General features: G+C 46.7%; 1 protein-coding gene across 1 annotated transcript in view; it reads left to right on the forward strand.

Moving 5' to 3' along the window:
• The window catches only part of bach2b (BACH transcriptional regulator 2b), a 68197-nt gene that overhangs the window by 18446 nt on the left and 30026 nt on the right, over nt 1-19725 (forward strand). The window lies entirely within an intron of this gene.

Below are 19725 nucleotides of genomic sequence, written 5' to 3' on the forward strand. Positions count from 1 at the left end.
ATTTGCTCGGAAGGCTACGTGTCACCGGCGGCCGGGGTCGGCCCGGCGCCGTGGGCCAGGAGCCAGATAACGCCACATCCATCATCGGCGGGACGCTGCGCTCGGGTTCGAACGCCACACGTGACGGATGGCTTTTCCTCGGCGCTTCAGAAGTAGCGTCAAACTCAAATCCCTCAGGAGGTACCATCATCTCCTCTTCTCAGAGGGGGGCGGAACATGTATGCTTTTGGTATGGTCTAGCGTTTTAAGCTAGTTTTAAATTGAATCATGCATTTATTAGAGTTAACATGGGTCCACAGATGGGTATAAATCATATCAGATACTGCCTGAGTAGATGTTGTACAAGCTAGCGCGCTAGCACAAATGCTAGCAGATAGTAGATTCCTGTTAAAGATATGTTCAGTTTCCCAGCTGGGGGAAAAAAATAAAGCTAAATGCTAACATCATCTGAAAAGCGTGGTGGGGATAAAACTGCACCCATTACGGTTTCCTTTTGCTGAGATGAGCTAATTGTACCGGACAATCCGGTTGGCTTGGCTAGAAAACGGTAGCACGGTAGCGACGCCTGTCGTTGTATTTACGCCCAGGGGCCGTCGGGGTGCGAACGCCGGCTCCAAACACCGGCGAAGAAGAAAAATGAGAGGAATCTCCAGATTGCTTTTTTTTTTTTTTTTTTCGTCCAAAGCGGACGAGCTGCCAGGAGCAGACGCTCGGAAAAAAACTTCATCTTCTCGTCCGCCGCTCTTTGTTTGCCTCTCCGGCCGGCGGGAATGCGTGAGGGGTTGGGAGCTTGTGGGGGGGGGGGGTTTACAGAAGGGCCGAAAAGTCGGAATTCCTTCCTCGCTCCGCTTTTTTCCCGCCGTTTCCTCGCCTTCCCTCTTTTATTTATAGCCGGCAATACGAGCCCGGTTTAAGGCGGCGCTCCGACCCCGACCCCCCTTCCCCTTCCCCCTGAAGGCCCGGGGTTTTGTCGAGTCATGTGAGATCATGTACACAGAAACACAGGGGGGGGGAGGGGCCGCGGGGGTAAATGAGGCGGACGGAGTTGAGGTCAGGGGCAATAGAGGGTGGAGGGGGGGGGGGGGGGGCCTGCTGGAAGGCAGTAGAGCCGCCCCGCTACTAGTCTTGTATAAGGTAATGTCTAGCGAGGACGGCGGGGTGGGACGTGTGCACAGATTTATTTTAAAACACCGCCGGTGGTTCCGGGAGGGCGGGAGGGGGGGCGGGCTGGGGGTCAGCCTGGTCCCGCGACCCGCCGGCGTGTTTGGTGGACAAACCTTCTCCAGGAAGGTTAAAAAACAAAACAACAACAACAGCAACTTCGGCAACGACTCCCCCTCCGAGCCGCTGAGACGAGGCAAGTTTTCTGCGTGACTTTGACCTTTTGAACGTGCATGATCAGACTGGCGTGCGTTTGCATCACCCGGGTGGTGTTTGCACTTGCCCCCCCACCAACCCCCCTTCCACCCCTTGCAACCCCCCCCCCCCCCCCCCCCCCCTCCAGTGGCTGCTCCTCCAGGCAGATGCATGGTTTTGATGCCGCGTCGCTGCAGAGACGTCTGGCTTTAACATGTCAGTCTGGTATTTAGCGGCGCGGCGGCGCAAGTCGCCCCTGATTGACAACCAGGGTCGACGCCGCGCAGTTTACAGTGTCCAAACACCTCCAACACCCATCTCACGCCTGCACAGTGTGTGTGTGTGTGTGTGTGTGTGTACAGCCAGGTTAAGCGTTGTGTTTGTGTTTGCGCTCTTGTTGATCAGGCGCCAAACAAAACTGGGGTCGCGCTGCGGTAGGAGGAGGCGCTTCCTGCGCCGCGCCTCTTTGCGTAACGCGCCTCTTTGAAGAGATTTTTCGAAGGCTGTGATTGGTCGGTGAAGTTGTTGCGGCGAGCCGTCGGATGCCGCGCACGCTCGCACCAAAGAGGGTGTCCGTGCATTAGCCGGTTGCTTCTAGCTAGCAAGGAAAGCACTTGCTAATGTAGCCGTCGATCTCTGCGCGAACTGCGATGCTAATGCTAACCGCTAAAAACAACTCGATGCGAACCTCAGCTCCCGCCTTGAACCTCCGCGCGCTCGTAGCGTAGCTTGTGACCCCTCCGGTTAGCTAACCGCTACGCCACGTAGCAGGGAATCCTCCGCTGTGTGTGGTGATGATGGACAACCACCGCATTTGTGCAGATCCTTTTTCACCGATATTCCAAAGAAATCAATCAGATAATTGATTAGCAACCCCCCCCCGACACACACACACACACACACACACACACACACACAGTTTTCCCTCTCCCCGGGGTGTTGTGCGATCATCGTTTCTCAGGATGCCGCTTTCTTCTGAGGCGGCGGTGCATGAACATTCCTGCGTTGTTGTCATGGCCGTCGCCTGAAAGGATGCTTCTGGAAGAAAGTGTAGGAAGTGTTTTTGTGTTTTGTGGAGTGTTTCGGAGGAGGCGGGGTTTGGTTCTCGCCAAAAACCATGGGAAAAATCTGCCGACGCGAGCGGACAAAGGCGGGGGATTTATGTTCACCTGCCTTCTGACACCGAGCGCCTGGAAAGTCACTGGAAGTCGGGCTGTTTTTTAGTTTTTTTTTTCTTTCCCGGCCGCGGATTTGAGCTGCCCGTCTCCATGGAAACCATTATGCGGGGCAACCCGGCGGCGAATCCCCCCCCCCCCCCCCTCCGGAATATATTAGGAGCTGCCGTCGACAGCTCTCCCCTCGCCATTGTCCCGGATAGACTTTGCTTCTCTTTTTGCGAAATGCGTTAAAATTAGATGAATAAAAAACAGTTTTATGGGATTTTCAGGAAAGCGCTTAAATTTAAGGGGTTTTGCAGATTTCTAGGGCGGTGATTGATTTTTAGGGGGTGCGCTCAATTGATTTTTCCATGATTTTTGAAGGCTCTATTAACACCGAGCATTTAATTACCTATTTATATTCTCTAAATATCTCTCTACGCAGATGACTCATTCATTCCCAGTTTCAATATTTCAGTTTCTTCTTCATTTTCTTTAAATACAAAATATTCTGGAAAATATTCGGAAATATTCTGAAGGGGATTTTTCTTTTCAATATAACTTTTACTTATTACTGAGTAATTTTTAAGCTTAAAATTGTACATTTTTATACATTTTATTATCATGATAGAGTTGATTATTCTTAAAAAATCAAGTTACATTGAAAGATTTCATGATTTCACATTTTATACCCCAAAAATAATCAGACTGGTGTAAAAATGCATCGATAAATTTATTCATTAGGATTCAGAATGTATCTTACGTGAAGAAAAATTAAGAAACAAAAAAAAAAGCCTTTAAATTTTAAAATGCTTGGAAATTGAATACAAAAAAAATAAGAAAAAGTGAAATGAAATCATAAGCAATGAAATAAGATACATTTTAAATGTAATGGCAGAATATTGTTAAGATAATCATACAAAAACAAGCTTCCTGAGTGCCCCCCCTACACACACACACACACACACACACACACACACACACACACACACACACACACACACACACACACACACCACCACCAATCTGGCGGAGGTGATTAGCAAAAAGCCGATGCAGATGGCGCCACGGCCGGATTCCGCTTCAGGGTTGTAGTAATGTAGTAATGTGCAGCCGGCGGCCATGTTTTTCCCGCCTTGTGTGTGTGTGTGGGGTGCACATATTTGACGTGAGCGAGTGTGTGAGGGATCTGCCGGGGTGACTCATCCGCCGCGGCAAACTGTTTGACCGGGACTCAGGATGTTTTTGTTAGACGCCAGGGAAGGGCGGGGGAGGTCTCGGACCTTCCCCTCTTCATCTGCAGAAAAACATGCTAAAGAGTGAATGAGCCCCACACACACACACACACACACACACACTCCGAGCTGAGCGCTGGCAGCGGGGGCTGGAAACGTTGACACACGGAGGGGTGGAGGGGGTGAGCAGACCCCAGAAACCCCAGGAATCCCCCCGAGAAGATGCTGGAAGGGGGTGGAGATGGCGGAGCAAGAGGGGGCGGAGCCTCGGAATGCGCTGGAAGGAGTCATTTATTTACTAGCTGAACTCGGTGAACCCTCCCTGACTCAGCCACCACCCCCCCCCCCACACACACACACACACACACACACACGCTCCTCCATGTTTTGTTCTTCAACCTATACCGCCCCCAACACCGCCACCTCTGTGGAGACAGACTCTCACTGTCATGGCCGCCGTCGTCCCCCGTGGATCTGATCCGACCCCCCGCCCCCTCCTCCGGCCGACCCCCGTGACCTCCGCCCTCCTCCTCTTCCCCCCCCACCCTTCCTCCGCTCACAGCTGCAGACGCTGGCTAGCTTTTCCGTCCCGCTGGTAAACACACTCGGCGCCCCCTGCAGGCCGGAGGCCGGGAAACAAACGTCCGGCCCGAACCGTTAGCATCGGGAGACGACGTTTTGTTTTTTTTATGTTAGCGCCGCGTTGGTCATTAGCTCTTTCGTCTGCATGTACCTTCCTGTGCATCGTGTATTTGCAGTCCCTATGTCCTCTATTGTAAGTCGCTTTGGATAAAAGCGTCTGCCAAATGCAATGTAATGTAATGTAATGTGATAAAAACAAACTTTCGCTCGTGTCCAGTTGACGCACAAAAATTAGCTAATTTATACCCGACTCACTCATTCACGCTTTATAAAAAGACAAACGTTCACCCTCTCATTTGCAGGAGACGATGTTCCTCTAGGAAACTCATCTGTGTGTTTTATTATGTGTGTGTGTGTGTGTGTGTGTGTGTGCACGACACCTCCTCCCAAAATATGTCTCTCCTTGTTAGCAGCCTGAAAGAGGGAAAAAAAAGTGCAAGCAAACCATTGGCTGGAATCCCCATGACATTAATTTATTCCCCTTTTTTTCTAATTGCAACACACACACACACACACACACACACACACAGAGGCGGGGGGTTGTTTTTGACTCAGCTTCCTCATTCCTGCAGAGTTAGAACACGAGAAGTCGCCCCTCGCAAATGCAGAAAGCTGCAAGAAGCCGTCTTCGATCCCAACTTTCTCCTCGGCCGTGCTGCGTTCAGGGTCGGCTGGGAAATTTCTGCTTCGGGCGTCTGAACGTGTGTTCCTTTTATTTCCTCCCGTTGTCATGGAGACAAACACACACACACGCACACTCTTTCACTTGACATGTAGACATGCAAACATTCACCCTGTCACCCTTCCTATTGCCTGAAACTTGGAATTTGACCTTTGACCTCTGCGCTGCCCTCTAGTTGTTGCATTGCTCGCTAACCACCAAGCTAGCCGCGCACGGGATGTCAGCGGGTGACGTTTGACCACGACCAAAACGAGCGCCTGTTCACGTAGCGAACGTTAGCGTCGGAAACCCGAACCGCCGGCCTGCACTTCCCCCGGCGGCCACTAGGGGGTCAGTTTTTCCGCCCGCCGCCGTTCTGTCTCCTCCTGTCGAGGAAAAGCGGTTTAAGGGAAAAAAAAAATCCCCGATCTGGCGCCACAATGACTTTTTGGAAAGAATAAGAAAAAGTTTTAAAGGATGATCCCGGTGTTAAGACTCGGCGCCCCCTAAGATGCTTAGCAGCGGCGGCATGTAGCGCCGCCACCGTCTTAGCCGCTCGCTAATCCTTTGTGATGCGGTTATTTGCGCGAACAAACGCCACGCGTAGTCATAAACGCGCTCATAGCGTTACGATAAGAGCCATTATGGTTCTTAATCCAGTACGTTTAAATAAAAATATCTTAATTCTCATCGCATTTGTTGATTATAATATCTGTTGTGTCGATATATAGCAATAGACGTCCAGTTTGTGTTCAGTCCGTCGCCTGTCTGTCGCTAACTTTAGCTCGTGAACGCCATCACAGTTGGTTTTTATCATCGCGGTGCGGAACAAGCAGACGGGTGTAATTTCAGGATAACGAAGTAAATGTAATCCTTTTTTTTTTTTTTTTTTTTTTTTTTTAATTTCTTATTTTTATTCATTATTTATAATATGGTGATATTTTTGCCGTCATTATTTGTTGTCGGAAACGATGCCACTTGTAGCATCTTATATATAAATAGAAGTAACCGTAACATAGATTTATTTATCACAAATTAATTTGTGTCTATTAAGTCATTTGGATTTTTTATTCATTCAGTCATGACTATTTTAAACCTTATTTGCTTCTACTTTTTCTTAGGGATTGACTTGTTTTTTTTAATTAATTCACCCATCAGATTATTCATTCATCATTTGCAATTACTGATTTCTTTGTGATTTTATTTTTAAAATATATTTAACTGCTTTTTAGAATTTATTCATAGATTCATTTACATATGTATTTGTTTTTATTTGTTAACTTTTTTTTTTTTTTTTTATTCATTCCTTTTTTTAAGCTGATTGCAGTCATAACTATTTAACTCCTTATTCCCTTCCCCTTTTTCATATGGATTGACTTATCTTTTAATCAATTCACCCATTAACTATTTCATTAATCATTTTTAATTATTGATTTACAGGTAATTTTATTTTTGAAACATATCAGACTAATTTTGTTAGAATTTATTCATGCATTCATTTACATATGAACTTATTTATATTTTTCAATATTTATTTATGTTTTTATTTCTGTTTTGAAAATGCACTCATTTTTTCAAATTATTTGTACATTTCATACACGATTTTTTAGATTTTTTTTTTTTTAAGATATAAATATTGGACTATTTTGTATATTATTTTTGTATATATTTTATGTAGAGACCCGCCGCCGGCTGAGTGAAGTCGGCCGAGGTGAAGTATGAGGCAGCAGTTTATCCGTGCAGATAGCGTCTCCAGGAAGCGTCCCTACGTGCGGCGGCGGTGGCGTTGTGGGGGGGGGGGGGGAACGTTAAAACGCAGAGTTCCTGTCAGACATCTGTTTCCATCTCTCAGCTCGGGCTCGTCCTCGGCGGTTTAACTGCCCTTCCCCTTTCGAAGACGGAGGAGGCGAAATGATAAATAAATAAAATTGCGATGACGCACCTGCAGCCACCCGTCAGCAGAAAAACATAGTAGATCCTCCAGATAGGATCAGGAAAGACAAGTTCTGGGGTCGTAAATAATTCACCAGGTGTATATTTAAGCAGACGGGGCGCCGTTACTTCCAATCCTCAGTAGACGAACGCTCAACTGTAAAATACCAGTTTGGGTTTTTGGTTATTTAAAAAAAAAAAAAAACTTTCCGTCTGCAGACGAAGGGATGGAATTAACCGCTATAACTGCCGCGCGGAGCGGAAACAACCAGGATGGGGGCGGAAACAGCGGCGTTGGTTAGCTTAAAGGTGTTACGCTAGCTCCTCCGACTTCGAGGGTGTTTACTCGCTATCGTGCTAACGGGGTTAGCTTGACGGCGCGCTAGCCGGCTCTGCTAGCGAACTTGTAGTACAATCGTCGAAAGGCCATCAAGTCGGTGAAAAATTGAGGATTTTTGGATTTTGCGAGGAGTGAGACCTCGTCTCGTCCGCGGGGATTGTTTTCCGCCGAGTGTTTGTTTTTCCATCATTCACCGAACCGCTCCGCGGGCTTCCCTACACACACACACACACACACACACACACACACACACACGAGGTGTATTTTTAGCCCTCGGTGAGATACTGTGACCCGCCAGGGCCGATTACCTTCCTACTACACCCTGCGTGGCGCGACATCCGAGCCCGCCGGTGACGCACCTGCGCTCTCACCTGGACGGCGAGCGAGGAAAAAGCGGCGCTTCGGTTTCCACGGCGACGCTCGGGGGCGGAGCTGAGGCTCACGGGTGCGAGGTGTAGGGGTCAGGTGAGGTTTCAAAACAACGCGTGGCGCGGAAATGTCGTTTCCCGCGCGTCTTTTTCCAGAAAGTGCTTTTTCACGGAGTGAGCGGAGAGGATCTTTGGAGGTGGTTCTCGGTGGAGATGGTTCTCCTTCCACTTCCTGGTTCTCCTGGGTTCTCAACATGTTCTCCTGCATGGTTTCCCTCTAGGTTCTCCATCTTCCTCCATCAGTCATCAGTTTTGTTGAAGCGGTCAGTGACGCTGTGATTGACAGGTGACTGTGATTGACAGGCAACCCTGTGATTGACAGGTGACTCTGTGATTGACAGGTGGTCAGGTGCAGGTTAAGCCCCGCCTCCTCCTGACACTTTGCTGATTCGCCAAGTGGAAGAATTGGAAAAAGGTGAATTTCGATTGTGAAAAGTCTGTTTGGTTCATGAATGTGGTAAAGCTTCCCTTTGAAACAATGAGCTGTGGTCCTCTCTTCTGCTTCATCTTCTTCTCCTTCTTCTTCTTCTTCTCCTCCTTCTTCTTCTTCATCTCCCTCTCCTTCTTCTTCTGCTTCTTCTTCATTTTCTTCATCTTCTCCTCTTTCTCCTCCATCATCTTCTCCATCTTCATCTCCTTCATCTTCTCCTTCTTCTTCTTCTCCTCTGTCAGAGTTTTGGAGGCCCATGTTGATCTCCACCTCCAGCTCCCCTGATCCCACTCTCTGAGAAACATGTCAGCAACTTGTCTGGTTGCCTCCGTTTGTCTCGTGTCCGTTTGGGACGGACGGATTCTTCTAGAGGAGAAGGAAGGAAGGAAGGAAGGAAGGAAGGAAGGAAGGAAGGAAGGAAGGAAGGAAGGAAGGAAGATAGGATGAGGAAGGAAGGAAGGAAGGATGAGGAAGGAAGGAAGCGAGATAGGATGAGTATGGAAGGAAGGAAGCAAGATAGGATGAGGAAGGAAGGAAGGAAGCAAGATAGGATGAGGAAGGAAGGAAGGAAGGAAGGAAGGAAGGAAGATAGGATGAGGAAGGAAGGAAGGAAGGAAGGATGAGGAAGGAAGATAGGATGAGGAAGGAAGGAAGATAGGATGAGGAAGGAAGGAAGGAAGGAAGATAGGATGAGGAAGGAAGGAAGGAAGGAAGATAGGAAGGAAGGAAGGAAGGAAGGAAGGATGGAGGGGGTTTGTTGTTGCTCTGGCGCCTCAGGCTGAGATCAGACTAATCAATGTGGCGCTGAGTTGTATGACATCAATATCGAGCACAAAGCCCTGCGATCCTCTTCCCTCTTCCCTCCACGCCGCCGCCGCCGCCGCCGCTCCCAGGAGGTTGAAAGGCTCTCATTGACGCCTCGCCGCCGCCGCCGTGGATGGCTCACCTGGTCGATGGCAGTTAAACCCAACACCCGCACTCTTTCCTTCCACAAAGGCTTGTGATATAAATCAAGATGGAGTCGAGGGGGCGGGGCTTCTGCGGCGAGGAGAGGTCACTCCAATGGCGAGCGGCGGTTTGATTGACGGCTTCGGAGAACGAGAGAAGGAACAGCAATCCTTTGTTTGTCTGTCTCACTCCATCACTCTGATTCATCTCATGACCCTGGATGACCCTCTCATATCACACACACACACACACACACACACACGCACACGCATATATATATATATGCGTGTGTGTATGTATATATATATGTATATATATGTGTGTATGTATATATATGTATGTGTATATTGTATACACTTTACATGTGTATATATGTATATGTACGTATATACATATGTATTATATATTATATATATATACATATATATGTATATTTTATATATGTACACATTATATATATACTATATATAATATATATAGTGTATATTTACCATATATCATATATATAATGCATATGTATATACATACATATATGCGTATATATATAGATCTATATATATGTATACATACATACATATATATACATATATATGTGCGTACATATATATATATATATATATATATATATATGCACGTATATATATGTGTGTATATATATATATATATATATATATATATATATAAGCCGGACTGAGATGATTGGGTCAGAGGAGGGAAAGTGAATATATTGGTAGACGGATGCTGGAATTGGAGCTGCCAGGCAAGAGGTGTTGAGGAAGACCAAAGGGAAGGTTTATGGACGTAGTGAGAGATGACATGAAGGTAGTTGGTGTGAGAGAGGAGGATATGGAGATCAGGGTTTGATGGAGAAGGTGGATTTGCTGTGGAGACCCCTGAAGGGAAAAGCCTGAAGGAAAAGAAGAATTTGTCACAGGGGTGCAGGACATGTATGACCGGGACAAAGTGATGACTGAGATGGTTTGGGCATGAACACTCCTCAGTTCATTTCCAAACCATGGTGAAGATCTGGGTAGAAGGTGGAGCTGCCAGGCAGGAGGTCTAGAGGAAGACCAAAGAGAAGATTTATGGATGTCATGGCAGTGGATATGAAGGTAGTTGGCGTGAGAGAGGAGGTGACTAGAGTTAGATGGAGAAGGTTGAGATAACACAGTCAAGTCAGATTTTATTTAGCGTTGTCCCATCTTTCCATGTCCAACCCTGGCAAAGGAACCTTGCAAGAACCCTCATGGAGAACCCCAAGTGCAGGACCGACCTCACAGAATCCAACAGGAACCTGAACATGCAACTTCCTGTATAAATGACCAACCAGAAACATGAGCCGCACGCTAATATTCATCCATTCGTCAATGATAAATAAGCAGGACCGTGTAATTACATGTTTATGATACGGCGCCGCCACCGCCGCACGTGTTTCGTGTGTCGGCTCACCTGAGGAAACCCCGCAGGTGTTCACCCGCCTTTGGTTGTTCCAAGACACACAATAATATCTCCGAACTGGCGGAACATTTTCTGAGTCATTGCCGTCTTCCTCCGTATCGTGACTCAGAGGAAGAGGTTGGAAGGAAAAAGAAGAAGATGAAGTTTCAGATGTGTGTGTGTGTGTGTGTGTGTGTGTGTGTGAAGTAGACGCGGCGGGTGGAAGGACGGATTTGACAAACAATCAGATGTAGACTAATGATAATGGAAAGGCTAATTAATAGCATAGCAACAGCTAGCTTGCAGGTAAACTTGCTCAGCTGGAAAAAATGTAGTTTTATTTTATTTTTTTTAAATTGAATTGTTTTGGTGCTACTGGTGGCTTAAAACAACTGTGTGTGTGTGTGTGTGTGTGTGTGTGTGTGTGTGTGTGTGTGTGTGTGTGTGTAAGGACAAGCGAAATGCAACGCTAGATTCGCTCTGTGATCCGATTACCAGCCCCATTTATTGAATTTCTATTGGAAGCTTGGTTGCCGTGGAAACGTGCCAGATTATAATCCTCCAAGTACTACTATAGAGGGTGAACGATTAAAGTAGTACTTTAAGTAAAGTAGTACTAGTACTAAAGTAGTACTAGTATCCTATGTCGTGGTATGAAATATCCCCACAAATACAGCTAGTTAGCGGCTAGTTAGCTGCATTAGCAGTAATACAAAGTATTACAGTACTGAACGTACTCCAAGTACTAAATGAAGTTGTAGGCATAACCAGTGATGAGTATCTAATGTAGTACTTCTTCAACTTTTGTTTTCCTGCTGTGTAAAAATACTAGCGCACAGTATGCTGTTTGTGTGCTAACAGCTAACAGCTAATAAGACAAGTGCATGTGTTTTTAGCATTTTTATATTAGCATCTCAGGGCTAATATAAAGATGCCATGAGAGGACATCAACCCAAGTGTGGCTGCAAAGTTTATCATCCTAAAAGAAGCTGAAATGGGAAGTTAGTCACTAAAATATATGTATTTTTCTTGTATATTCAAATATTTATTTTAAATAAACTCCCTTTAGAAACGCCCACCCCCCCAATACCGTGTGCACTATTGTGTCTGAGCCCCTGGCTGTTCTGTTTACGTGGGAATGAGGAAGTGAAATTGAGCCAAAAATGCCTCACCGCCCACCCACCCGCCCACACACACACACACACACACACACACACACACACACACACCTACAGCCTGCATCCCTAGCTGTGTGTTAGTCGCGTTGTTTTGCTGGGTGTTAGCTGCTCTCCCCTAGCGTTTGTTGTTGTTGTGATGAGCAGCCAATCAGCTGCTGAGCCTTATGGATAGCGAATGAGAATGGATGTATGTGTCTGTATCTGGCCCTGTGATTGGTCCAGGGTTGCCCAATGAGAGCCGGGATGGTCTCCTGGATTTAGGAAAAACGTTTCGCAAAAAGTGCCATATTTGATGAGCCATTCACATTAAATGCAAATTAATTATTTCATGACATTTTTTTATTGTAATGTCTTAACATAGAACAAAAATCTACATTTTTTTTACCCAAATCACTCAAATTTGAATACCACATAAAATGAGGAAATGCTTGTTTGGGTAAAAAAGTAAACATCTTTAGGTTCATTTGAAACATTACATATTATTCACTATTAAATGATGAACTTCTAAACACGTGAACAGGAAATAACAGTGATATTATTTGGAAGAACAAAGTTTTGCAACGTTGTTGTTGTTGTTACAAAAGGAGAAATTCTGTTTTTCATGATTCCAATGTTAGACTCAGATCAAAAATACGAAACAGACCAAAATAAATCTTATTATTGATTTTCTGACAGAGGCTGCGGGCCGGTGTAAATTTGAAGAAAAGACACTTTTGACAATGGACGTTCCCGATGTAAAGGATGAATGAGTGAATGTATAGAATCGAGCTGATAACCGTCACGATGCTGATTTTTTTCAGTTCGGTTCCGGCATGATGAGTCGGTTCACGCGACTAAAAGCTAAAAAAGCAGCCTGGATGAAAATACTCTTTGATATCTAATACCATTGCAGCCACGTTACCCCTATAATAATAATAATAATAATAATAATACATAAGATTTGTACAGCGCTTTTCATGGTCCTCAAAGACGCTTTAAGTATTCCTTCAGCCCGACGGGTGTACTTATACTTATTGTATTTTGCACGCAAAAGGCGCAGCGCGTTATAAGGCGTGTGATAAAACATACAAGGTCAGTTAGCACAACAAAAATTCATACGGCAGATTTTTGAGAAAATTTTAAGTGCCCCTTATCTTGCGAAAATGCGGTATACACGTGTGCGTCGGCCTGAATTCGCCGGTCGAACTGGATGACTTTGCCAGAGCTATCGAGCGTCGATGGACGCCTGTACATTAGGACATATTGAGCCGCGAGCCGGCCCATGTATAGGGAAGTGGAACGGACCACTAGAAGGGGGGCTGGGACACACACACACACACACACACACACACACACACCTACATCTGACACGTGGTGAAACCGCAGCCATTCATCAACGGCTGGAAAATAAATCACCCGCCGCCACATCGCATCCGCGCTCGCGCCTCCCGCTGTCGTCCATTCGTCCGCAGTTAACGTCATGGGCTTTTACCCCCTCGCCGCCCCCGCGCTCTGCTGGAGGTGTGTTAAACTCGCCGCTGATTTACTGCGCGGCCAAACAAACGCCGCCGGCGGCAGGAAGTGATGGCGTTATTTACATCCGGATGCTAGCGAGGCTGATAAACGCGCAGCCGCGCCGGAAAGCTAACCCTATCGCCCTTCGCTAGCCCGCTACCCGCTAACGGGGATTATCGGACGGCTGAGTCGTTTTGCTAAATAAGATAATGCCGCGTGTTTTTCAGGAAGCGCATGGTTGGTTAGCGCTTCCGCCTCGCCGACAGAAGGTCCCCGGTTCCTCCCAACGTCCAAACACATGGAGGAGCGCCGATATTGTCCAGACGCGTGAATGAGAGGCCGTCCCCGTGATTGACGGGTGACCGCTTCATGCTAAACGCTAGATTAATCGCACAGTAGCTCGGTGTTAAACAAACAGAAAAACAAACGGCGCGTTGGGAGGATTTCGCCCTTTTTCCCGCTACTTTCAAAAAATGGTTAGCTTCCTGCTATCGCTCTGTGTTTATATATCCAGACGGTTTACTTACACATGTACATGCGCATGATTCGGTGATTTTCATCCCCCGATTTTGTCAATTTTGTCAATTACGCACTCCACCACGGCAGACTTTCCCGTCCCGTCATCACACCGTCGGGGTCGGACGTCCGCAGCTTCCCCCCCCAGGCCGCTAGGAATCCATCGAAGGATTAGCCGGCTAAAAATAGCGCCTTACGACGCGGGGCCTCGGAGCGCCGTCTGAACCATAAACAAACAAATAGCAGCTCCCTCCTCGCTCCCTCCGCTCCCCGGCCGGCCCGTCTGCCGGCCGCCAGCCTTGTAATTTGCGGCGTGTCGAGAGGTCGACGTCGGTCAGGAAACGGCGGCAGGATAAAGGAGGGCCATTTGGGCCCGTTTGGAGCTTAGAGGAGGGGGGAGGAGGGCGGCGGCGAGCGGCGGCTGTGCGGCCGCGCCTTCCAAGAAACGGAAAAGCCGGCCTCCTCCCGCAGACTATCGTCTAACGTGTCATTTCGACCAACGCCGTCTCTCGGACGCAAATAGCAGCGGCTTGCGTCGGCGTTTTCTCCTCGCCAGTGGTTCCCCGGGTCTGAGCCTGGGAGGATGGCGGGCGGCGAGCGCCACGCCAGGCACGGCGTGGACCTCGGAGGGGGCGGGGTTTACTTCAGATGGCTTCCTCCTGGCAGCCAGAAGGTCCATGGAGTCTCCATGTTCTTCGCTCAGGGAGCGAATGTTTGTTTTTCTAGACGTGACGCGTCAACGGTTGTATGTTGCGAGACCACGTGTCAAACGCACGGCTCGCGGGCCGAATGTGGCACGCCATGGCGTTTTCTGTGGCCCAAGACATCTTCGAATAAATAAATCAATCTTACCGATCACGTGACCCGCCAAGTGATCCCGCCGTTATATATTATATATACATATATCTATCTTACATATCTTACATATTTGTGTATTTATGCAAGTCTGTTTGCCGCTATTAGTTTTTGTTGTTTTTGAGCCGCTCACAAGTGTTGGTTGTACTTGTTTTGTTGTTCTACCCCTTTTCGTTGTGAAGGTTTTGAGCAAAATTAATGTCATAACTAGTTTCAGATGATATTTTTCTTTATTTTGCTTGGATAGTTTGATCATTGATTGATGGAGTCAAGGGTTTCTTCACCCGGCGATTTAAAAGATTCATGTTTTTTTTTTTTTTTTTTACATCTATGCAAATGGATGTGTAACATTTTGGATTTGAACAAGTGTTTAATTCAGAGTTATATAATATACAGTTTATTTTACTTCTGAAGGCAACCATTGGTGAAAATGAGTTTGACACCCCTGATTGGTGGACAGGTCCAGGGTCGCCTCGCGCCCAATCACAGCGGCCCGACCGATAGATAATGAATAAATGTTAATCCATGTTTATTCCAGTGTATTCAGCGAGGGGGTTTAGCGTCACGAGAGGTGTTTTCCTTCCTGTCGGATCCTTTCGAGATGAACTGGTGATCTTCTCCGGAGCCCGTGAGGTGCCTTCAGGCTCCAGGGTTCCTGAGGTCCGACATGCAGAACCAGCTGTGAGGGAGCCGGGAAAGTCAAAGCGAAAGTGAATTTATTTTTGAACGAAGCGAAGTGATACCATATTAAAATGTCGTGCTTTTTTTTTTTTTTTGACATTGAACGCCTCCTTAACCTCCGTCTGCCCGCGATGGCTGCAGGGAAACTTTCCCTAATCTGACCCACTTGCACTTATAATAAATCATTTGCATTTTTATTCTTTCCCTTCAGATGGTTTAATGAATCATCGAGAGAGATCAAAAAAGAAAAACCCGAGTTGCCGTTTTACTGTGGGTTCAAATGCACTGCGTTAGCGTGTTAGCGTGTTAGCATCTTAGCATCTTAGCAGGTTGACTTCCCCCGAGCAGGTGAGCGCTTCCAGGAGAGGGTGAATTGTTGTTTGTTTTTCTATGACGAGTGAATGATTTGATGCTCTCATATGACATTTGAATGAATTTTAATTTTAAAATATTTATGACGTGAATGAAAAAGTGAATGACGGTCAAACTCGACATGAAGTGAGAGGGTGAATGTTATAAGAATTTATATACATTTAAATGAGTGTAAACAGTTATATCCTTTCCTTATAACCTTTTACCTTTTCTTATACCCTTATATGACATTTGAATGCAAATGACAGAGTGAATTTTAATTTTAAAATGTTTATGACGTGAGTGAATGATGGTAAATCTCAACATGAAGTGAAATGATAAATGATATATTTTTTCCTTTTGATATTTAAATAATAGTGTAAATAGTTATGTCCTTTCCTCATGTAATGAGTGAATTTTCTTTGACCCTTATAACATTTGAATCTGTGTGTGAATGTTGTATAAATTTATAGGATGTGTGTGTGAGAGGGTGAATGGCCTTATACCTGTATATGACACTTGAATGTGAATGAATTAGTTAATTTTGTAGGATATTTTTTCACGTGTGAATGAAAGGGTGAATGTTATGTGTCCTTAAAATGATGTGAAAGGGAGGGTGGGGTTTGTTTACATGTCTATTATTTGTGTGTGTGTGTGTGTGTGTGTGTGTGTGTGTGTGCGCTCCTCATCCTCAGCTGTGTCTGCTCTTCCCTCGGCCTTCGATCAGTCGTTTCCGGCCCTGATGGAAAAATCAATCAGGCTGTCTTGCTGCGAAGTTGCGCTGCGGTTGCGGCCATGCGTGTGTGTGTGTGTGTGTGTGTGTGTGTGTGTGTGTGTGTGTGTGTATACATCTCACACCCGCTGTTCTTTCACCTTGAACCGCCCGCCGCTCAGCGTTTTTTTTAATCAAGTGGTAATCAATAGTCTCGGAGATAAATATTGATTCCTGGAGAGGCCTGGGAGGAGGAGCTCCAGTAGTTACCGGGTTCTCCATGTTCTTCTGATTCGTCAATAATGTTTGGATGTCTCTTTCTGTGACTGTGTGATTGATTGATCGGCAGCTGATCGCTCCGTGTTGATCTCGCCCGTGATTGGCTGGCGGGAACTTGCGAAAAATACAAATGAAAAAAAAAAGTCACCGATTCACGCCGTGTCAACAAAAACCAAACCGAGCGTCGGGTTTTCCCTCTGCAACCGAACCGTCTTATTTAATTTTTTTTTTTGGGGGGGGGGGGGGGTCCCAAGAACTATTTTTCAGAAATCAACTCAGGTGTCACAAAAATTTAAAGAAAAACACAACCACAAAATTTCCAATTTTTCACCAACCGCCTGTTATTACAACCCCCGGGGGTGTTATTACTGTGTTATTACTACGTGTAATTACACTTTTTTTAGGTAAAAGCTGGATATGGCCTTAAAAGGCCGTCACGGCTGTTGTTTCGATACTTTGATATGCAGACAAGGATCCCCCCCCCCCCTTCCCCCAAAACCTCGGGGCGCCAACTCATTAGAAGCACTTTCTCTTCCAGGGTTGACTCACTGAAAGTTTCTAAAAGACACCAAACCGCACCAGCCGCCATCACGTCTGCGAGGGAAAAAAAAAGAAAAGTAAAAAAAATCCTAACCTTTGGTGCCGCGTCATGGTGCCGCATTTCGTTTCGGCGGCGCCGAGCTTACGCCCACATGGCGCCCAGGCTGACCTTTCAGGATAACGCCGTTTTTAATCCTCAATAGATCAGAAAACAAACAAATGTCAACAGATGATAATGGAAAGGCTAATTCATAGCTTAGCAACAGCGAGCTTGCAGGTAAACTTGCTCTGTTGGACATTTTTTATAAAATACTGTCCAACACCTGCTGATAGTTGACCTTGTGATTGACAGCTGACCTTATGATTGACAGCTGACCTTGTGATTGACAGCTGACCCTTGATTGACAGCTGACCCTGTGATTGACAGCTGACCCTGTGATTGACAGCTGACGCGGGAAACAGATACTCATCGCTTTAAAAACTCTCACTATGAAAAGATATGATGTCCTGACATGTGTTGGTGCTGCCGGTGGCTTAAAATGACTATGTGTGTGTGTTCGTGTGTGTGTGTGTGTGTGTGCGTGTGTGTGTGTGTGTGTGTGTGTGTTTGACCTCGCATCACTTCCCAGATTAGCTCTGCCAGTGGATTCATGTAACCCGCCGCCGCCGTTCTCTGAATGGGTAACATGAACGACCCCTACACACACACTCACACACACACACGCACACACACACACACACACACACACACACACACACATACACACACCAAACTGACAGCGCCGGCTGTTCAGCACCATCTCGATGTCGAAAAAAGTAGCTTGATTTGATTGACAGGCAGGGGGGCGGGGCTTCAGGTCCATGTTCTCCACAGGGTTCCTCAGGGTTCTCCAGGTTCCGCCGACAGGTTGAACACATGCAGGAGGTCAACATTGTATGACCTTATATGGGATGTGAATGTTGTACTACCTTATATGGTATGTGAATGAAAGGGTGAATGGTTGTATGACCTTATATGGTACGTGAATGAAAGGGTGAATGGTTGTATGACCTTATATGGCACGTGAATGAAAGGGTGAATGGTTGTATGAACTTATATGGTATGTGAATGGTTGTATGACCTTATATGGCACGTGAATGAAAGGGTGAATGGTTGTATGACCTTATATGGCACGTGAATGAAAGGGTGAATGGTTGTATGACCTTATATGGCACGTGAATGAAAGGGTGAATGATTGTATGATTTATATGGTACGTGAATGAAAGGGTGAATGGTTGTATGACCTTATATGGTGGGTGAAGGAGGTTGTTAATGGTCGCACGTGTGAATAAGTGACTGAATGATGGAACTCTGTCGCAATGAATAATAAGCAACGCAGTGGAATTTGGTCGACCTTTAAGGGTTGACTCCAGTTTAAGGCACTTTTTCGTCTCAGCGGAAGTGGAGTGTGTGTTGGATGGAGTGTTTCACCCTCTCACCCGCTAACCCCCGTCCGCTAACCCCCGTCCGCTAACCCCCGGCTCTGCAGCTTCTGATCTGGAAACGTATAGCTCCCTGTAGCGCCCGCTGCGTGTTCTTCAAGCTCGGCGCCAGCGCCGTGTGGAAAATTGCCTCGGTTTGCCGTATCAACAAACTCGCACCCTGCGGCCCACACACACACACACACACACACACACACACACACACACACATACACGCACACACGAGCACGCCTTTTGAAGGCTCTGACGTGGGCGCTACCTCTGTGTCAACTCTTTTTCCTGTGGCGAGACTTTCCACTTACGTTGTTTTTTTTTTTCTTCTTCTTCTTCTCCTCCTTCTTTCCGTCACCGTTCTCCCGTCAAATTCCGATCCCACCCTTCCACTCGGAGGGTTTCCCGCCGATTCTTAGCGTTTCACACCCCACCTCCCTCAGCCCTATTAATAATGCAAAGCGTAATCCGGTCGTTCACGTGTGCGGCTCCACATCCTGTCAATCACGGAGGCTAATTAGCACAAGAGTCGCTACGGGTTTCCTAATCCGACCCGTCAGAACCCCAGCGCCCCCCCCCACAACACCCCCGCCCTCTTCTTTCGGGGGTTTCGACTTCCATTATGACTCCCTTTCCTTCATATTAATCCGTATTTGCGGCGGCGTAGCGGTTAGCGCTTCCACCCTCGCAGCAAGGAGGTCCCCGGTTCGATTACGACGACGGGGGGGGGGGGCCTTATGTGTGGAGTCTCCAAGCTTCCCACATCTGCGTGGGGTTCCCCAGGTTCCTCACACACTCCAAAAACAGTCAGGAGGTTCCTCAAACACCCCAAAATGTCGGTAGATGTGAATGAACGGTTGCATGTCTCTATATGGAGCTCTGTGATTGGTCCGGGTGAACTCCGCCTTTCGCCCAATCGCGTTACGGATTAGCTCCATCCCCTGCAACCCTGATGTGAGATAAGCGGTTGAGATTATGATTGAATGAATGCATGTGTGTGTGCAAACTGATTGGCCCTTCCGGTCACATGACCGACAATCAACGCAGTGGTGTATCTATATCCCGCAGGGGGCGGAGCTA

This window comes from Fistularia commersonii, chromosome 36 (genome assembly GCF_037954325.1).
Source record: "Fistularia commersonii isolate RoL2024-O1a breed Wild chromosome 36, RoL_Fcom_v1.0, whole genome shotgun sequence".
Taxonomy (NCBI): Eukaryota; Metazoa; Chordata; class Actinopteri; order Syngnathiformes; family Fistulariidae; genus Fistularia; species Fistularia commersonii.